At 47.0% G+C, this 20,063-nt stretch overlaps 1 protein-coding gene across 3 annotated transcripts in view; it reads right to left on the bottom strand.

Annotated features, from left to right (window-relative positions):
- Oamb (Octopamine receptor in mushroom bodies) overlaps positions 1–20,063 on the bottom strand; it is a 508,904-nt gene that overhangs the window by 176,288 nt on the left and 312,553 nt on the right. The gene's annotated exons all lie outside the window — the stretch shown is intronic.

The raw sequence follows: 20,063 nt of genomic DNA on the forward strand, positions 1-20,063 counted from the left end.
ACGGAAGTGTCAAGATAAGTTTTGCTGCACACAATAAAGAGTGTTTGGAGTGTTTTCCTGCTGAGCTTTTCGTTGCTCTGCTTTGCACTGAAAGATTCTATTCCAAAAAAAAAAATGAGGGTGACGCTAATGGAGGAGATTTTAATTACAGAAATAAAACAGTGTTAAACTGTCGCTTTTGGCTAATCGCCTTACGCAAATATAAAACAGCGAGGAACATTTTCCTTTCCACGACCACGGCGTTGGAGGGGCGGCTGCTCCGTGCATGCAAAATTAGTGCACATGGCAAGAGTTTCCCGCCTGGCTTGTCTCACTTCACCGCGGTCATATGAAAACATCCCGAGTAAGTCCATATACCTAGCGGCATATTTTCTGTGCGTTTTGTCTCCTTCAGAGTGCTTTTGAATACATCCGAGCGTTGCGCCTTTTTTCTCCTTGTTCATGGCAAGCCGAGAGACGGCAGGCATTTCGTTCTGCCAATTTAATCTCCACGTTTCAGGTGGGATGGCACCATGGCGCCGCTTTCCCATTTGCGCGGAAAAGTGGCTGGCGTAGACAGGTTGGGAGCTGCTGCGAAATGTTTGCACTATGGCGATGTTTATGCGACCGCAGGCTTAATTGCTTGCGGGCATATTCAGAAATTGAAATCTACTGAGGATGTTCAGAGCCGACACACGGTAAAACAACCGTAAAAAAGCGAGAAGGGTAATAAAAGAAAAAGAGGAGTTTTCATCAATATTTTATCGCGTTCCGCACGTACCCCAGTGTTGGCGCTGATTTTTATGCCCATTCAGTATACATTATAGCGTCTAGATATAGAAATAAAGCGCTAGCGGGTCAAATTTCTAGCACCATGATGGGACGAAATGTGCATGTGGACTTTTATCAATTTTTAACTAAGATTGCCTTGGTAGATAAGAGCTCGTGAAATCATGACTTTTTTCATGTATACATTAAAACATTTTGAATTTTGTTACCTCTAATGAAGAAGACTATTATACAGTCAGGAAAAACTGTAAGCAAGGGCCAAGTATATGAGCCATATTTTCATAGGCTGCGTGCTGGACTACCACCAGATTAGCGCCGGCTCACGTCAGCACATATTTAACCAGTGTGTAAAGATATAAGTAACAGTGCTCTCAAGATGGATAGTGTTCCTAACTTTTAATCTGTAATGGCATTGCTAAGGCCACAAACCTTACGGATAACCGAGCACTGTGTATTCCGAGGAGGAAATCACTCTGTGTCGAGATAGAATCATCTGGTGGATGCCGACAAGAACTCATTGCTTTACGTCCCTGTTTTGTTGTCGTCCTCCTTAGCACCCTGCAACGGACAGTGTCCCCTGTTACCATACATTTAAAAAAAAAGTTAATGCGACAGATAAATGCGTGGTGTTTTCTGCGTAGTGTGAGGGCCTGCCACTAAACAAACGTCGTGATGAAGTCGGCAGCTCGTTCAGCCTCATTAAAACCAATGTACAGTTCTGTGAATAAGCGAAGTCAACGCACATTGCAGAAACAATTTGCAACCTGGCGAGGCTTGCGGTGCTGTCTTCTCACCAAAACATAAGTTTTACTTTTTCATCTTTTTCATTGGAATGCACACAAGCGCAGCCACACGGCTACGAAGGAACGCTATACAGCTTCCACAGAAACTTCGCAGTCGAAGAAAAAGTTGGTCCCGAACGAAGTTTCTGTGGAGTAACCCGGACCAGGAAGAATTTTTTTGTAACAACGAAGCTCTTGTGGAACCTGTATAGTATTCCTTTGTAGCCGTATGGCTGCGCTTGGGTGGATGGCAATGAGTAATTATTCCCTTATTACAAATCTACTATCCCTCGGGGAAATCTCTTAAAAATTTGCTAACTTCATGATATTGTATATGAGCACAAGACGTTCGCGAAAATTAAGATGTATAACTTCGTGGTAATATCTTTTCTTTCCCCCAGTAAAATTTCTTAACTAATTCGTTCATGTACTTGTGAGAAAAAACACTTATTTAATGCGTAAAAGCTTGGAGAAAGCAGCATGGTCTGACTTTTCGCTGAGCCTTACCGCTTTATTTTCTCATCCCTTTTTGCTGCTTTATACGCAGCTGTCTCGCTAAAGGGCTGGAATGATGAGTTCAACTCCAAGGGCAGCTATATCAAGACGCGTGGCTTTTAACGCAGCCTATGCAGAACCAGAAATTATGCATTCATGGGGTAGGGGTTAAAGAGATCTACGGCAGCATATGGCGGGGGTCTGACACACGCGTCTGGGTACGAATACTCCGCCCGCCAAGCCTTATCGCGCATCCGTCTGGCCATAAACTTTGCAACCATTGTTCCCGAAGCACTGCGCCAGTAACGTTTTTTTTTTGTTGTGTTCTATTCGTATCGCGTGTCTATCGGCGTTCACTTCGTGACACCGGCTGGTTGCTCACCATATCTTGCTTGTATGTCAGCGGCTGAAGGCATCACTACCCCTGGATCTTGCAGGTTATAACTGGTACTCTTGTACTCTTCCTAGCTCTGAATCACCGTTTGGCTTTCACTATGCCTGAGGCCGCAGAGGAACGAAAGCGGTTACAGGGTGCATAAGAAACGTGCTCCCATTTTTCATTTAGCCGTTTTTCTCCTCACCCCTTCGCGGCTACAATCCCATGAGGGACAGAAGATTTCCAACGCAGTCCGCAAGGCGACATAGGTCCCTAGCTGCTGCTTCGTGTTCAGGCTGGGTTGTTTCTATTTATTTTAATGACAAAGAAGTGTGGGTAATCCCCTTTAAGACAGCATTTCCGAAATGCATTGCTACAGTGCACGGCTGAGAGTATAATAATCGTCATTACAGAGCACGAAGCACGTTACTACTTTAGCACCATTGCGACCACCAGTGTAGTTTGTTAGCGCTTTTTCGATAAGATGCTTGCGTATAGCAGTGAATTCTTTCGATTCCTGTAGGTCAGCCGGTTTCTTGCCAGTGCTCCTTGTTACAGTGCTTTCCTATTGAAATTGGGCGCGCACTACGTGGCTACAATAACGCTGCAAATCTGACAAGTTGGTGCACGCTCATTTCTTCAGAAAGAGCGCGAAAAGGAAACGGGGCACGAGCGAAGCGCCTGATCCGGCTAGCTCGTTTGTTCCCAATTCCCTCTCACGCTATTTCCGGGACAATGAACAAAGTGACTAAAAAGAATACGGAGAATAACGGGAATAAAGAGAAGGAGGTGCGTCCTGGTGGATGTCCGAGTCTCCGCACAAAATGCAGTGACGGCGTTCACGACCACGGCCGTGACCTTCCTTCTCCGCCATCGATGGATGCGTCCACCTGGCGAGAGAGGTCCCGCCGCGGGTCAAGGGAAGCTCCCCAAGCAAGCGATGGGCCGGCTCTCGGTGCCTCGAAACAACGCCGGGAGGGGCGGAAGGGGATGAGCGCATGTCGTCACTGCCGGGCCGACCGGTGCCGTGAATGCGAACGCCGGTCGAAGTGTGCGTGCGAGCGGACACTCGACCGGCCTCCGCGTCACGGTGTCGTGCTGCCCGTTGTAATTGCAGGCTCCGCCAGAACGTTGACAAGCAAAGAGGGAAATCGTTACGGGGCAGCGCGTGCTGCCGAACGCCGGCTGAACGCGGCCGGCAATCGATGCGGCGGCCGACGTGTGTCCGCCGTAGGCCGCGAGGTTCGGTCGGCGTAGCGCTCGCTTCTCTGATTAGGCGCTTCTCAGCGATGCGAGGCCCGGACCGCAAGACAGACGCGCGCGCTCCGTTTTGGCGAAGCCAGAGGCTCGCGCGCCCGCTTGCTCGTTCGGCCACAAGACGCCAGGATCAACATTCCCCGCTCGCCCACGTTCAACTTTCCGAGCTGCAGAAACGGGCATGTGTGAATGGGAGTTTTAATTGCAGCGTCAGAGCCCTCGAGACAAGGCCGCGCATCGCCACAGACTTGGCGCTTTCCCCGCTAGAGCTGAGGGTTAACATCGTTCTAAAACACGCGGCAGGCTATCTCAGCCCTGTGGGAGAGTTGACGCAAAAAAGAAGGTAAGAAATAATTGGCGAAGTAAGACGAGGCTTTGGGCAAATTGGTTTGTGTCTTCTGAGGTAAAAACCAAGTTCCATAGAAAGGAGAGGCACTGACAGTAGAGCGCGATGTCAGCCCAAGCGCGTGCCTCCCTTCTTGTGAGCGTGGTTTCTTTGCGTTAGAGTTACTTCAGAATAATAGGTGAGCTTTAAACATAGGGGAAAAAAAGAAAAGAAAGAGAGTTCGACATGATTTTCAGAACAGTGTTACAATAGAGGTTGGGACAACTTTTGCATTTGAAGTGTGACGCTAAATGTTTTTTTTTTTTGTGCGAGGTGTCATCCGCCACCAGGTTGTCTCCACAAAGAGGGTTTGCTCAGACTGAGTGCGGAATTCATTTTTCTGTATGAATAATCATAGCCTACGCTTTCCCGACCGTTTCCTTTTTTACCAAATATGATCGCATGCAAAATGCTTAATTCACTGTGAGAATTCAACTGAGCCAGGGAATTGCACCTCCACCAGATGTTCCAGGGAATTGCACCTTTACCCCGCACCTCCACCAGATGTCACGTGGTGGTGACGGCAGTCGAAGCAGCGATGAAGACGGGCAAAAGAGTCTTCTAAAAGAAAACTGTTTATTGGCCTGACTTGCACTCAAAATGGACTGAATCACTCGGCGGCGGCGAAGCGACAAACGGGCTCGGCGGTCGAAGAACAGAATGCCCGCCGCTGTCGGCCGTGCTCAATTTAAAGCTGACAGCGAAATTTCGAGATAAAGCGTGCAAAGTAACTAGAACATTCCGGAACAACGTATAATTAGCTCCGCCTGGCTGCGATCAATCGAGATAAATCTAATCGCGTCTTGCGTCGCAAACAAAATGATCAAGTGGCGTGGCGGCAGATTTGAAAAAGGAACAAACACTGCAAAGATTCGCGGCATTCGCGGTACGAGGAAGGTCTCCCAGCCCCCGTAGGGGAAATTAAAGACAGAAACCTCTGGAGGCGAGGTTTCTCACGAGCGAAAAGCTGAAGATCGTCCACCGACCACGCCCCATGAAGACGCTGCACCCGCTACTCCGCATGAAGACGCTACAATCGCTGAACCGACGCCGTACAAAATGACAACCCCGACCACGACGCAAACTGCCTTCAAAACGACGCCGCCACACAGAAAAGCTTCGACGACACGCCCCACCCGTGACTCGCATACGCGACAAAGCCGGGACCCGATGCCGAGGCCGGACTGCGATGAAAGCCAGGACATCCGACTTAGAAGTGATTATCGACGGCCGGAAAGTTACCGCTCTAGTCGACACAGGAGCCGATTACTCGGTGATGAATGGAACAATCGCTGCGCATCTGAGAAAAGTCACAACGGCTTGGGACGACCCACAAATTCTCACCGCAGGGGGCCACCTCATTACGCCATCAGGACGATGCACAGCGCGAGTGACTGTCAAAGGACATACCTATCCTGCGACCTTTGTTGTGCTACCGCAATGTTCCCGCGAAGTGATCTTGGGCCGCTGTAGTGGCTAAGTGGTTATGACGCTCGGCTGCTGGCCCGAAAGACGCGGGTTCGCTCCCGGCCGCGGCGGTTGAATTTCGGTCGAGGCGAAATTCTAGAGGCCCGTGTCCTGTGCGATGTCAGTGCACGTTAAAGAACACCAGGTGGTCGGAATTTCCGGAGCCCGTCACTACGGCGTCTGTCATAGCCTGAGTCGCTTTGGGACGTTAAACCCCCATAAACCAGAAGTGATCTTGGGTATGGATTTCCTTAATGAGCATCAGGCGATCACCGACCTGCGATCCAAGCTGATCATGCTTTCGATGGACGAGGCCATCCCTTCGATGAATACTCTGGAGAATCACGTTGCCCTAAGTGTCCTGGAGGAAAAAGTGAGCGTCCCACCCCGTTCAAGCGTTATCGTGACCGTAGGCGCCACGAAAGCCATTAACGCTAAAGCCATTATCGAGGGGAACATGCAGTTCTTTCTAGACCGAGGAATCAGCATCGCAAGAGGCATCGTACATTTCCGCAATGGCCAGGCCGAAGTACTGCTGACTAACCTCAATGAAGAATACCGGCACATTAAGAGAGGAACGACGATTGCTTTCTTCGACGAAATACCCGACGTACGAGACTCCTTCGCCCTCTCCGACCCCTCCGCAGAAGATTCGCTTGACCAAGAGAACTCGCCCACTGTCGACATCAACCCAGCCCTGCACCGGGACAAAACCAGATCCGCAATCTGCTTCAAAGCTACAGCGAGTGTTTTTCGTCATCGCCGAAGGTCCGACAAACGCCATTTGCCAAGCATCGCATTATAACCGACCAACACGTCCGACCTCTCCGTCAAAGCCCCTACCGTGTGTCACAGCGAGAACGACAAGCCATCCGGGACCAATTCGAAGAAATGCTTCGCGACGACGTCATCCAGCCTTCAAACAGCCCATGGGCGGAACCGGTTGTTCTAGTGAGAAAGAAAGACGGCGCACTTCTATTCTGTGTTGATCACCGCCGCTTGAACAACATAACAAAGAAGGACGCCTACCCTCTCCCCCGCATCAACGACACACTGTACCAGCTCTGCAAAGCCAAGTATTTCTCATCGATGGACGTCAAAAGCGGCTACTGGCAAATTGAGATCGAAGAAAGAGATCGCATGAAGACAGCATTCGTCACTCCGGATGGGCTCTTTGAATTTAAGGTGGTGCCATTTGGTCTCTGTTCCGCACCAGCGACGTTTCAGCGAGTAATGGATACAGTGCTGGCAGGCGTGAAGGGGCAAATTTGTCTGGTATATTTAGATGACGTCGTTGTCTTCGCCTCGAATTTTGAAGAGCACCTCAAAAGACTTCGAACAGTACTAGACGCCATCAAGTCGTCTGGCCTAACCTTGAAAGCAGAGAGGTGCCACTTTGCCTACGAAAGGCTGCTGTTTCTAGGCCACATTGTTAGCAAGGAGAGAATACGCCCAGACCCACAGAAAACAGCTGCTAAGACCCCTCCCACCCGACCAGCAGGATTTCTGAACCCCATTGAACCCCACTCAAGGCCCTTTCAGCAGATCGGCATGGACTTGCTTGGTCCTCTCCCAAAGTCAACGTCTGGAAATAAGTGGATCATCATAGCGAGTGACTACCTGACCCGCTACGCCGAGGCAAAAGCCCTACCGAACAGAACAGCAGCAGAAGTCGCCAAATTTTTCGTGTAGTGCATTCTTCTGCGACACGGCGCCCCCAGTGTGCTCATCATTTACAAAAAGTATGGTGGGGCAGCCTAAAAGAATGTAAACAATTAAGCCCCTGCCTGTGCCACTACCACTCATGGACAAAGGAACAGCATTCACGGCGGATCTAACGCAAGCCATCGTGCGTTACAGCCAAACCAGCCACCGGAGGACAACTGCATACCATCCGCAGACCAACGGGCTGACCGAGCGCCTGAACAAAGCTATCGCCGATATGCTCGACATGTATATCGATGCCGAAGACAAGACCTGGGACGCCATCCTGCCTGACGTCGTCTTCGCCTACAACACCGCAGTGCAGGAGACCGATGTCCGACGCTATAACCTACGAAGACGCAACGCGGAATACAAGCCAGGAAGTCTGGGTTTGGACGCCAATTCGCCACCGTGGACTGAGTGAAAAGCTTTTGCGCCGCTATTTCGGCCCTTACAAGGTTCTTCGTCGGCTAGGTGAACTGGATTATTAAGTCATCCCTGACGCAATGACTGCATTTCAGCTACGCCGCGTACGACCAGAAGTTGTCCATGTCGTCCGTCTGAAGCCGTATTATGCGTGCTAAAGGACGCTGCCTTTCCACACTCTGTGCTTATTTTCGCCCGATCCGTTTTACCTGTTGCTAGTCGCATTATTTGTTTTAATGCATCGGGTCAATGTTTCTTTGAGAGGGGAGTAATGTCGCGAATCTTTGCACTGTTTGTTCATTCTTCAAATCGGCCGCCACGCCGCTTTATCGCTTTGTTTGCGACGCAAGACGCGACAAGATTTATCTCGATTGATCACAGCCAGGCGGAGCTGATTATACGTTGTTCCGGAATGTTTTAGTAACTTTGCACGCTTGATCTCGAAAGTTCGCTATCAGCTTTAAATTGAGCAGGGTGGACAGCGGCGGCCATTCCGTTCGACGACCGCCGAGCACGCTTGTTGCTTCGCCGCCACCGAGTGATTCAGTCCATTGTGGGCGCAAGTCAGCCCAATAAACAGTTTTCTTTTAGAAGACTTTTGGTTCGTCTTCATCGCTCCTTAGACTGTCGTCACCACTACGTTAAAATATTGTGTATATGTTTACCTTTACAAAAGTCTCCTGTTGCCAGTACGCCGGCATCAGCATTTAGGACATATTTAAAAACCGATTTCAGTAAAATTCCTCGCACATTACCTGCACTATCGGAGATAAAGTCAGAAGAAGAGTTAATATGATTTATTCGCCCTTGGTTGTGAGAAAGAAATCAACAATGAAAACAAACCACTGAAAGCAACATAGCATTTCGAAGCATCGCAATATTACCGGCATTGTTATTTGTGTGAACAAATAATAATGATAATATTTGTGATAAGGAACTGGCACAGAAATTTGGTGAAGGTCGCCTGTAATTTCCTTGAGGTGTCCTTCTAGTGTACTAAATTACCGCGGTAACGCAGCCTTGCTTCTCCCGTGATATTACAAGGTGTCATGTGTGCGCGAGGGTTGTTCAAAACGCAGACGGAACGAGCGCGTCGTGCGTGGCTGTGCGTTCGTGCGTAAGTGAGCGTGCCGGTTCGAACGCTGGCTGACGCTGCGCCGCAGAGCTGTATAGACGGGCAGGATAGGAGAGCAGGCGAAACGCCGGGTTGGTTGAGGAAACAGCGCACTCTCTCGAGAGACATCTCATTCTTCCGCCATCCCTAACGGGGTTCGTGTGGTCGAGAAAGAAACTCTGCACAACGGTCATTGGACTCGTGGAACTGACGGGGTGCATGTCGCCTTCATTGCGTGAAGGACAAAAAAAAGGTAAAGTTACCTTTCAAAAAGTAATCAAACTACACTGCTAAGTACTTCTTTCAAAACTCGCGAAAATATAATTGGATTTCATAATCACTCACTTCTCTTTCAAGTAATGACATTACATTGAAATTAATGCCAAAAAGTAATGCAGTTACTCTGATATTACCTTTTATTTTTCACGCATGCGGAAATGTACACTGGTCACACTGCTCCTACAAGCATTTCACATTTCTTAATTTACTGCGTCGCAGGAGTATCTGAGCTCCAGAATGGGTGTGGAAAGTTTTGCCCCACTTTGAAGGAAGGGTGTCGTCTACCGTTATGAACAGTCGCTCTACTGACGCAGTGGAGGGCGACCCAGTTTCGTACATGGGGAAAACGTTCTTCAGCCTTGGGTACAAGTCGTACTCAGTGGCCAGCAAGCTTCGGCGTGCATATCAAATATACTGACCATTATCGAATAAAACCGCATTCAAACGCTGAATTCTGCCTCAGAAAAGTCAAACTCTAAGTTGACCTCAAAAATCGTGGAAGATTGCGTGTCGCTGTGCCTGTGCGTGTTGGAGGGCCCAGTGCTGAGTACGATACTTCAAGAAACTGTCTTTGATACCGATGCCCGATACCGTAAAAAATTGCATTTCCGATACCGATACAGGATACCAGACAAAAATTGATTTCCGATACTGATACTTGATACTGTATCATCGATACTTGGATACATCGTTGAAATCGTGCATATTTCAGGAGCTGGTAGTATGACTGGCTAAGTTAAGAAATTTGATGGCGATTTTTTTTATCTCTGAGCGCATTTTATGTAGTGCACTGTATCTGAAAGGGCTTTTGACGATTCCGGTGGCACGGATTTCTTCAAGCTGCATTGTCGGTGCAGTATCGTATTAAAGCAATGCTCATAAATGAACCTTAAAGATAAAAACTTAACGTATACCTATCACTAGTGTATGTTTTGTAAATATTGCTATGGTCGAATTCTGGTTAATGTATGCTGTGTGTGTTTTAAAGCCAGTGTTTTGTAAAGATGTCTTAAATATTGTGTAAAAATACTGAAAGTGTGTTCTATTATGTAATGCTCTTCTTGATTTTGTGTAGCCAGTGGTGCCGCCTGTCATCCGGGTGGCGTGGCCTCGTCAGGCAATGTAATGCTTTTGCCACGTCACCCTGGACAACCTCTTCGTTGTCTGAAATAAATTCTAAATGAAAAAAAAAGCTGGTTTCGTTAGAAATTTACCGTTAAAAAGAAGCCATGGTGACGTCGACAGGATCGCTTGCATAAGAATCTTAGCAAAACAAAATTTTTTATTGTAGTGTTCCTCACTCAAAAAGGTGTCTGAGCAGTTGAATACACAAAAACTTTACACGGCTTCTGATGCTCTTCTTTTGCTACTGCAATATGTACTGGTTGGCTCTGCATTTTTGCTGTTCTAAAAGTTTTAAGCTCCGTATGCGTAGCAAAACCAAACAGTTATTTCTTGAGCACTGTGTGTAACGAACATTTGAAGTTGCTAGAAGGAAAACAACAAAGAACAAATGGGCTGAAAGTTTTTATTTTGCAAAGCTTATCTTGCTAATCACCCTTAGTTAGCTGCTTCTTTTACTTAAAGTTATCAGGTAATAGCATACCTTCAAACCGCCGGTCCAAAAGAGCCTCATGATGCGGGCGTGCTTTAAGAGAAGCAAATGAAAAAGGCCTCTCTACAGGTGCGAGAGAGCACGTTGCCGTCTTGCATTTTATGACGGTTCTTTTGATCAGCGGGTAAAAGTAAAGCATGATCACGTCGACTAGAGGATCCTCGGGGTAGAGTTAAGAAACGCAAGTTTCACTAGCTTCTCCAAGAGAAATAAATGCGTCGGCTGATGCATTTGACGCTGTCGGTGCTGATGACCTTATTGACCCGCATCTGGAAGAGTTGGTGACTTATATCGTGCTTACAAAGTAAACAAGAAGTGGCCTGTAAGCTCCTGCGCATGACGACGAAAATATTCCATGTCTGTTTGCAACCACCGCAAGTTAAAATAGGGGTGACGGGAAATCCAGGGTTCGACGGAAACCCGTCTGGTCGGGTATGTTCATGGCGGAAAATCTTCAAGCGCCGACCAATCGTTAAAAAGGATGACGTTTCGGCCCTGGCTTACGGGGGCCTTGTTCACAGGGCCCCCGTAAGCCGATTGTGAACAAGGCCCCCGTAAGCCGGGGCCGAAACGTCATCCTTTTTAACGATTCGTCGGCGCTTGAAGATTTTCCGCCAGGGGTGACGGGGTGCTGTTTCTACTATAACGGGGAGCTCGTTTCTCCTGCCACCGAGTTTGCTGAAGCACAACATATATGTCATCTATCTGCCAAACAACGAGCGTAGGGAAAAAAGACGAGTGACTGGGCCAACGGCATTGGCCATCGTCACTTCCTAATTCTTCTTTTTTTTTTCAGTGCGCTGCTGCCTGAGGGAGTGCCGTCGGCCCAAAGTCTGACTTAAAGCGGCCTCAAGATCTGCGGTGCACTTTTTTTTGAGGGGGTATCGAGTATCGTTAAAATACACGACGCACTAAAAATGTATTTTCGATGCCGATAGTTTATTTTCTGGAAAGCGATACCTAATGCCGATACATAAAATGTATCGAAAGATAGTATCCAAGATGCATGTATCTTCGATACTGCCCATGCCAGAAAACGCCAGAAGCTGCGCAGCTTTCCCTTTTCACAGCGCCGGGCTGGCGGCTAAGGCTTGCCTAAGTGTAAGTAGCAAAAAAGTAGCCGCCTTCGCCAGAGTGTGGCGGGCTGTTATATTTCCCTTTATAGTGGTAAAAAAAGAAAGGAACGTGCCGAGGTTTTTTGCAGTTAGGGGTTCTTGCGAGAAAATATCTGTAATGACGTAAATGAGAGTCACGAGCTTTATGTTTTTCTTCCCGACAAGTACATCTGTCTGCCCTTAGCGAGACAAACGCAATTTGCGTTTAGGGCATATTTGTTTCCTCTAGGACATATATATATATATATATATATATATATATATATATATATATATATATATATATATATATATATATATATATATATATATATATATATATATATATATATATATATATATATATATATATATATATATATATATATATATATATATATATATATATATATATAAGAAAGCGCTGCCATGACCTTCCTTAGCCCTTATCGCGCCCTTCAAGTGCCACAAATGCGGTGTGTTTGACGTCATGCGTTTGGGCTCTTTCATGGAGGGGTAATATATATATATATATATATATATATATATATATATATATATATATATATATATATATATATATATATATATATATATATATATATATATATATATATATATATATATATATATATATATATATATATATATATATATATATATCACCGCTTCTTCTTCTCATCCCCTCCATGAAACAGCCCAAACGCCTGACGTCAAAAACACCGCATTTGTGGCACTTGAAGGGAGCGATAAGGGCTAAGGAAGGTCATGGCAGCGCTTTCTTCGGCGTCGAAAAGAACAACTGAATGACGACAGCCCGAAAGAAAGCAGCGTACCTCATTCTCAACTTTTTTTTTTCACAGAATAAGCAAATAAGCTTTTTGGGCAATCGACAAGGGGACATCCGGCGGGCGGTAGTCATCTAGCGTTCCCCTGTTTTATTCAAAACGCCGTGAACAGTATGCGGCGTCTGGAGGACGTGATAGTGCTTCTGGAATATTTAGAAGCACGCCCGACAGAAACAAGAGCTTTTTCTTGTTCCGAAATGTTGCGTGCGCGTTCCCCTAGCGTGACCACACTTAGTCGGCTCTCAGGGGCGACCTTGGTTCTCTTCTTCCATTTCTCATATCTCCTTCCCCCCCCCCCCTTCCTCCTCGCCGCATCGTCGCGCGCTCCGCACTCGTCGTGGCTCTAAGCGCAGGCCCCCGCGCCATCGACCCCGGTAGTGGTACAGCGTTTCTCCGATATCGACGGCGCCCAACACAACGTGAAAGCCTGCGGCCAGTCAGTGGGCTGAGGAACTTCGAGCCTGTACAGGACGCCCTCCGCGTTAACACTAGTTCTTCATCTCGTTGCTCATCGCCGAAAAAGTAAAAGTGTCGAACAACTGTTGCCTCAAAGCGGCTAAACGCGGAGTATAGAGGTGAACAAAAACAACGGGCGTTTACTTATAGGAGAAGCTAGAGCTCTCTTTCTCTCTGCTCCCAGTCGAAGACGCCGGTGGACGTTGCGCAGCAACAACTGATTTCACATACGCGTTTATTAATTTTTGTCTTTAGATTGACGGCGGCAGAAATGCGCTGCTGTCGGAGCCCACCCGCAGAACGGCTGTCTCCGCGAAACATTTACTGCTGCGATTAGCGGCGAAAAGTCAGCTTCACTCTTACGCGTGTTCAGCGAACGAATGTGCAAAAAGCCATACCGTTCTTCGTTCGCTTGCGCTTTTATTTTCAGCACAAAACGCTCGAATCGGTTATGTGCGTGTACATACAGCGAATCTAAGCCCGAGACTCGTGAATACAGCACACGGCACTTTTACACGGTGTTCTACTGCGACTGCTTATGCAGTGTCGACTTAGTTGGCAACATAGCAGGCCATGAGCGCTGGAGTACACCGAGGCAAAAAACAGCCGAGGCCGCACCGACCTAGAGAGCTCTCAATGTTTTATTCAACGAGTGCGGATAAAGGTCGGCGGTGCGCGCATGCCAGTTCCAACCGAAGCATCCTCGGTTGTCTGCCTCGCTTGTAAACTCCATAAATTTGACGGTCGCGGAAGCAGAACGATTGTTTGTGATTAATTCAACGACGGCGAAGACAGCCGTGAATATCACGATGGCGTTAACGTCGTATCAGTGGGGAGGTCTTTGGCGCAAAATACGAATGCTATTTATTATATTTCGGTTTTTATTACGCAATAGAGAATGATACTGCGAGCGAAGAGGAAACTACGGAAGAGCAGGTCGGCTGCTACCGGGGGGAGGGGGGGGGGGGGTTGAGTGAGAAACAGCGATTCGCCGACCTGCCACTTGCTAAGAGATCTCTGCATGATGGTAGTCTGCGATGAGCAGGCCAGACTCTTCACCTTTTGTGGAAGTCGCATCCGGGTTCTCGAAGAGCCCCAAGTACCGAGAGACTGACACTGGGGACAAGAGTTGCATTGCGCCAGCGTATTCTTTTGTTCGCCTCGTGGCGCCAAGGCAAAGGCGGCGCTTTCGCAACCGTGGACGACGCCGAGGAAGGAGCAAGGCGCAGGCTGTGCGGCAATGGGCAGAGACGTGGTGACCTGTAGATCGCGCGACACGCGGCCACGGACAACTCAGGGCGGTGCGGGTGAAAAAGAGAAAAATAAAACTGGGCCAAGGGAGAGAATACGCCTCGTGGGTCCGGGCAACACCCTCTGCGTGACGATCGTGGTAACTGGTCATGCTGGCCTTGCGGCCGCGCTAATGGTCACCGATCATATTAGTGGATGATGAGCACACCGTGCCCAGTCTGGCACCGCGGCGGGCACCATCGATCATACGACAATCTGTTTCTTGCTCGCCCTGCGCGACTGTGTTTGCTTGGAAGGTGCGCTCACGTCGTGCCACCGTCAATTATTCTTTGGAGCGGAGCGCGGGCCGCCTGTAATGACATCACAGAGATTCGCTTCTCTGCGCACCTTCGTGCTGCTGCACTTTTGTGTTTCGCCTCCTTCTCCGGGCACCAGGCACTCCCAGCGGCTCCCACTTTCGGCCGCTCACTTAATTTCTGCCACGCCAGGCTCGCCTTTATTTGGGCACGAAACCCTTAACGCAGGACACGTCTCTATACGCGCTCGTTCCACTGCTTGTGTTATTCTTCCACTCCCCCTTTTCAGCTCTAAGAAAAAGAGAAAGCATACAGGGGAGCAACGAATGGTTTCATTTCCATCCGTCATTCTGCGTTGCAAGAAGCAGCTCCGTAAGGAGTGCAAGAAAACGCGAAGAAGCTATGGGTAATATCGCCACAGCGCTGCTGCTGGGAGCGCAGAGGTAGAGGAGGCTTATATGGGCTGAGACCTCAAATAGCAGTAAAAAAATATTGGCTACCTCCATTGTTAATTGGAGGCTTCAGATATTTGCAGACGCTCTCTTTTTCTAGAACTCTACGTTTCTTAATACATGGAACATGTTTCTAGAGCTCTTCACTCTTCAGCAGAGTGTTCGGTTGAACTCGGCTCAACGCGACTGAAGCAAAGTTTCGCAGATTCAATCTTTTTGTTGAAAGGATAAGCCTACGCAAACAGCTAAATCGTTATATTTAGTTGCCATTCGCGCCTGTCTATAAGAAACGATGCGACCATAATTTGAGTCAAGTTAGCCCCCCCTAAAAAAGAAGTATAGATTTCTCCCTCAGTCTTGCCTGATTGACTTTCTATTATGTTCCTGGTGTACTCACGGCTTCCATGACCTACCACGTTATAATACTTATGTAGCTCCTCTGACGATCTTTGATTTTGGAAGGTTATTTAATGTCATGCATCCTGTGATCATTTTGATTTTGCGTGCAATGCTTATTAGAACTTCCCTTCCTCACTCACTCCTTCTCTCACTCACTCCCTCTCACTCACTCAAACTAATGCACTCAAACTTACTCGCTGCCATGCGCTTAATCACATTCACTCATTCCCCTTCACGTACTCCTTCATTCAAACTTACGTAGTCAAACTCACCCACTAACTCACATTTGTGCACTTACTCTAACTCACGCGCTCACACTCACTCTCAAGTTCACTAATATACACGCGCGCGTGCGCACTCGCGCAGTCGCGCACTCACTCATTCACTCACTCACTCACTCACTCACTCACTCACTCACTCACTCACTCACTCACTCACTCACTCACTCACTCACTCACTCACTCACTCACTCACTCACTCACTCACTCACCTACTCACTCACTCACTCACTCACTCAATCACTCACTCGCTCACTCACTCACTCACTCACTCACTCACTCACTCACTCACTCACTCACTCACTCACTCACTCACTCACTCACTCACTCACTCACTCACTCACTCACTCACTCACTCACTCACTCACTCACTCACTCACTCACTCACTTTCGATCATGAATTCGCATTCCCTCGCATTCGAGCACGAACTCACTCAGAAACATACAAGCATGAATAATGTTGCTTTCCAGCCTGAGTTGTGCAACTAGATTCGGCCGACCATGCGGCGTGTCGAGAAGGACGCTTCCCGGGCAGGCAGGCGGTGACAGCCGCCAAGGAGCCGCATGGGCGTAGCTCAACGGGACGTGCACAATGGCCGCGCCAAGTAAGCACGCATCAGACGGGACAACAGCTCTCGGTCGCCGAACAGGCCCGACACGCCAGTGACGAGCTGATAAAGGCGAATGCGACTGTGCGAGCAAGGAAAGAAAAGTTGCTCGCTGTCGTCATGACACCCATTAGCACCACTGACGCGCCGATAAGAAATATTGATTGCGCGCAGCCGGCCTGAGTATCAGCAGCAGGAGCGTGCCCTTTGTGCGCGGAATAGTCGCCGTCCTTTTCATAACCCGCGGGCGCATAAACGAAATGGGCACTCGGCCACTGTCGCAGACGCGCCAGACCCGCAGTCTTCCTCGGCGCGCGCTTCTCTCGAATCGCACCACAAAGAGCCGGGTGTTCTTCCTATACGCATCTTGAGTGAAATTTGTGCGCGCCTTTGGGTGTCGTCCCCATTCGCAGCAGTTAAATAACCTCGCTGGGTAGACATAATAGATGAGAAGATCACATGTATTTTCTTCGCTTTCTTTATGTTCTTCTGGCAAGGCATACGCGTGAAAAATTATAGAAAAATATAGTTTTGCAAGCAAAGCGTGCAGCAGTATCAAATAATTTAGATTCTAAAATAGAACTTCACAACGGAAACAACGAACGGGGAACTCATCTTATAGTCTGCTGTCTTCAAAGCCTTGTGGAGTGCTTTAACATGGAAAACACATTTACTTTCCTGCGGTGCGTGCAGGTGTAATGATAAATCAAATTTGTTTTCGGTACAAAATAGCGGGAAGTCACGAAAGCATTCCGATTATCCGTGATTTTCCAGTGAAAGCACTCATATTATTACACGCTCCATTGATGGTGCTTGTGGTGCATAGCATTCAATATAAGCTATGACTGTATTCATGCCAAATCGCTTGGCTAGTGGGGCAGTTGGTGGAGACTTCAACGCAAAAAAAAAAAACCCAACGCAGCAACCCACTAATTTTCTGATAGAAAGCGCACGTGAAAAAAAAAATGGCAAAATGGTAGCTCTATGCATTTTTCTGGGTTGTTGTAAACACGCTAACGCCGAGCTGCGTCTTCGTTATTCTCTTTGGAACCACCTGAAGCGTCCGCAAGGACCAGCAGCGAATGGAACCCACAATATTAAGAAATGAAAGCAGACTGGCCTCCTTCTAACGAACACGGTCCTCCTTGTTCTCAAACTCCATTCACACCTGATGTGTGTCCTACATGCTGTCACTCCAGAAGGTTACACAAGTGATTAAATTGAGCATTTATCTGATTGACGAAGTGATAGAAATGCCCCACATAAAGGCGCCTCAGAGCTCGTTAATATATGACGTTGCAAATCTTGAATTTTCCTGAACATGAATTATCATGAATATTAGAGGATGCTGACTGAAATTCAACAGAGAAAGACACTCTTCGCGTTTCAATGATACAAAGGGAGATTCTTCAAAAAGATGAGATGTCATGAAATTAGCACGAAGAGACAAGAAGGCCTCATTTGTTCCTAAGCCTGAAGTTAAGGCAATGCTCCTTGGGTTTTGGAAAATCTGTGGGAAGCACGTTGGTAAACCGCGTGCGCCGAGGCCAACGGTGCAACATTATTTGCTTGCGGCACCACTGCTACTGGTTAGCTTTTCATCTCTCTCATAAATTCGGCTCTTCAGGTACCCCGTATCGCGGCAGCTGCGCTGGCGGTCATCAGTGAATTGCCGCGATCGCGTAACATTGCTCAACTGCCGGGCACAACGGCATCTGCTCGCCTTTTCCGTAGCCGACACATAAAGTGTTGTACTAGGCTTCTACCTATCCCGATCTAGTATATCCCGCAGAGCGCGATGCATATAAAAGCTTCGAAATTATGTCTTTAAAATGTGCGCCCGTGTGCTGTGCGATGTCAGTGCACGTTAAAGATCCCCAGGTGGTCGAAATTATTCCGGAGCCCTCCACTACGGCACCTCTCTCTTCCTTTCTTCTTTCACTCCCTCCCTTACCCTTCCCTTACGGCGCGGTTTAAGTGTCCAACGATATATGAGACAGATACTGCGCCATTTCCTTTCCCCCCAAAAAACCAATTATTATTATTATTACTTCTCCAGAAGCATTGTGCTTCTCCTGACAAGATACGTTACTGCAGAGATGCACGCTTTACAGGAGAACGACGTTCAAGCTTCGTGGTGAGCCGCGGATCTTGAATAATAATAATAATAATAATAATAATAATAATAATAATAATAATAATAATAATAATAATAATAATAATAATAATAATAATAATAATAATAATAATAATAATAATAATAATAATAATAATAATAATAATTGTTTTTTGTTAAAGGAAATGGCGCAGTATCTGTCTCATATATCGTTGGACACCTGAACCGCGCCGTAAGGGAACGTATAAAGGAGGGAGTGAAAGAAGAAAGGTGCCGCAGTGGAGGGCTCCGGAATAATTTCGACCACCTGGGGATCTTTAACATGCACTGATATCACACAGCACATGGGCGCCTTAGCGTTCTGCCTCCATAAAAACGCAGCCGCCGTGGTGGGGTTCGAACCCGGGAACTCCGGATCAGTAGAAGTGAAAATTCGAAAATATCTATATATTTCGCGCCTACGAAGCCCGGAAATGGCGATTTCGAAGTGAAATGCGGCAGGACTTCGCGCCCGTCGCTTCCAATGACCGCGTCCCCGATGTTTTGTTTGAAAGCTGGGTCCTTTCCCCACTGCCTTGTATTACTTACTACTGTAAAATATTTTTGGAACGTCCGCATTCCGCTGTATATGGAGGCCCTTACAACGACCTCTAAGTGACTGGCGCGCGCACTTAAAATGCGATTTTCTCAGCTTCGTGTTTTTTGCCAACATCAGTGACCTTACAGAAGTTCTTATTATGTTTTTACCATGCAATTTAAATTAAAATTATATGTTGAATTCTGGAAGGACCAAACTGTAGAGCTATGCTACTTTTGTTTAGCTGAGTCGAACATTTGAAATTTTGTGAACCACAATGCCACCTAACTATACTTGATAATTTTAGAGCTTTGACAAAATTTAACATTTTTATGCTATGATATACTTCACCAACAATATAATTAGCATAGCCCCAAATGACAGGTTTTTGGCAACAGCCCCATTTCAATCTAAACAAAAAATTAGAAAGAACGCGTCTTAACGACCCGTAAGAATTTAACTAACTAGGCTTCACTTATTTTTCTATAATATGGAAACTAAATAAGACAGTCTGACACCAATTATACAAATTCCTGAAAACAGGAAGAAGAAAAATATACCCACACCTAATTTCATTAAGAAATCATTAATAATAAAAATGTTAATTTCAAGACGCGCATATCTCCTTAATAGCTAGGTTTTTAGGGAAAAATATATTAAAATGCAAGAGAATCCGAAAATTAGAGAGAGGTGTTCTATATGGGCATGAGGCAGAAGTCTGTGGTTTGCAATAAAATTTCTAAAATTTCTGCCATTTATCCCGAGCGCTTTTGCTTGGGAACTTATAGTTACTCAAATTTCTCCATGTGAAAGGCAAATAGCGTGGACGTCTGAGCCTGTTTTCTTTCCAAAACGCGTGTGTATTCTGGCGAGAGAGTTATTATTGTAAGCAAATGAACTTCTTTTTATTCTGAGGAAACCAACTCTCGATGTTGTGCAAGATAGTAATGAAAACGTGCAGCACAGAAAAGTGCAGCATGTCACCGTAGATGGCGCTGACGACATGCCTACGCTTATACG

This window comes from Amblyomma americanum, chromosome 1 (assembly GCF_052857255.1).
Source record: "Amblyomma americanum isolate KBUSLIRL-KWMA chromosome 1, ASM5285725v1, whole genome shotgun sequence".
Lineage (NCBI taxonomy): Eukaryota > Metazoa > Arthropoda > Arachnida > Ixodida > Ixodidae > Amblyomma > Amblyomma americanum.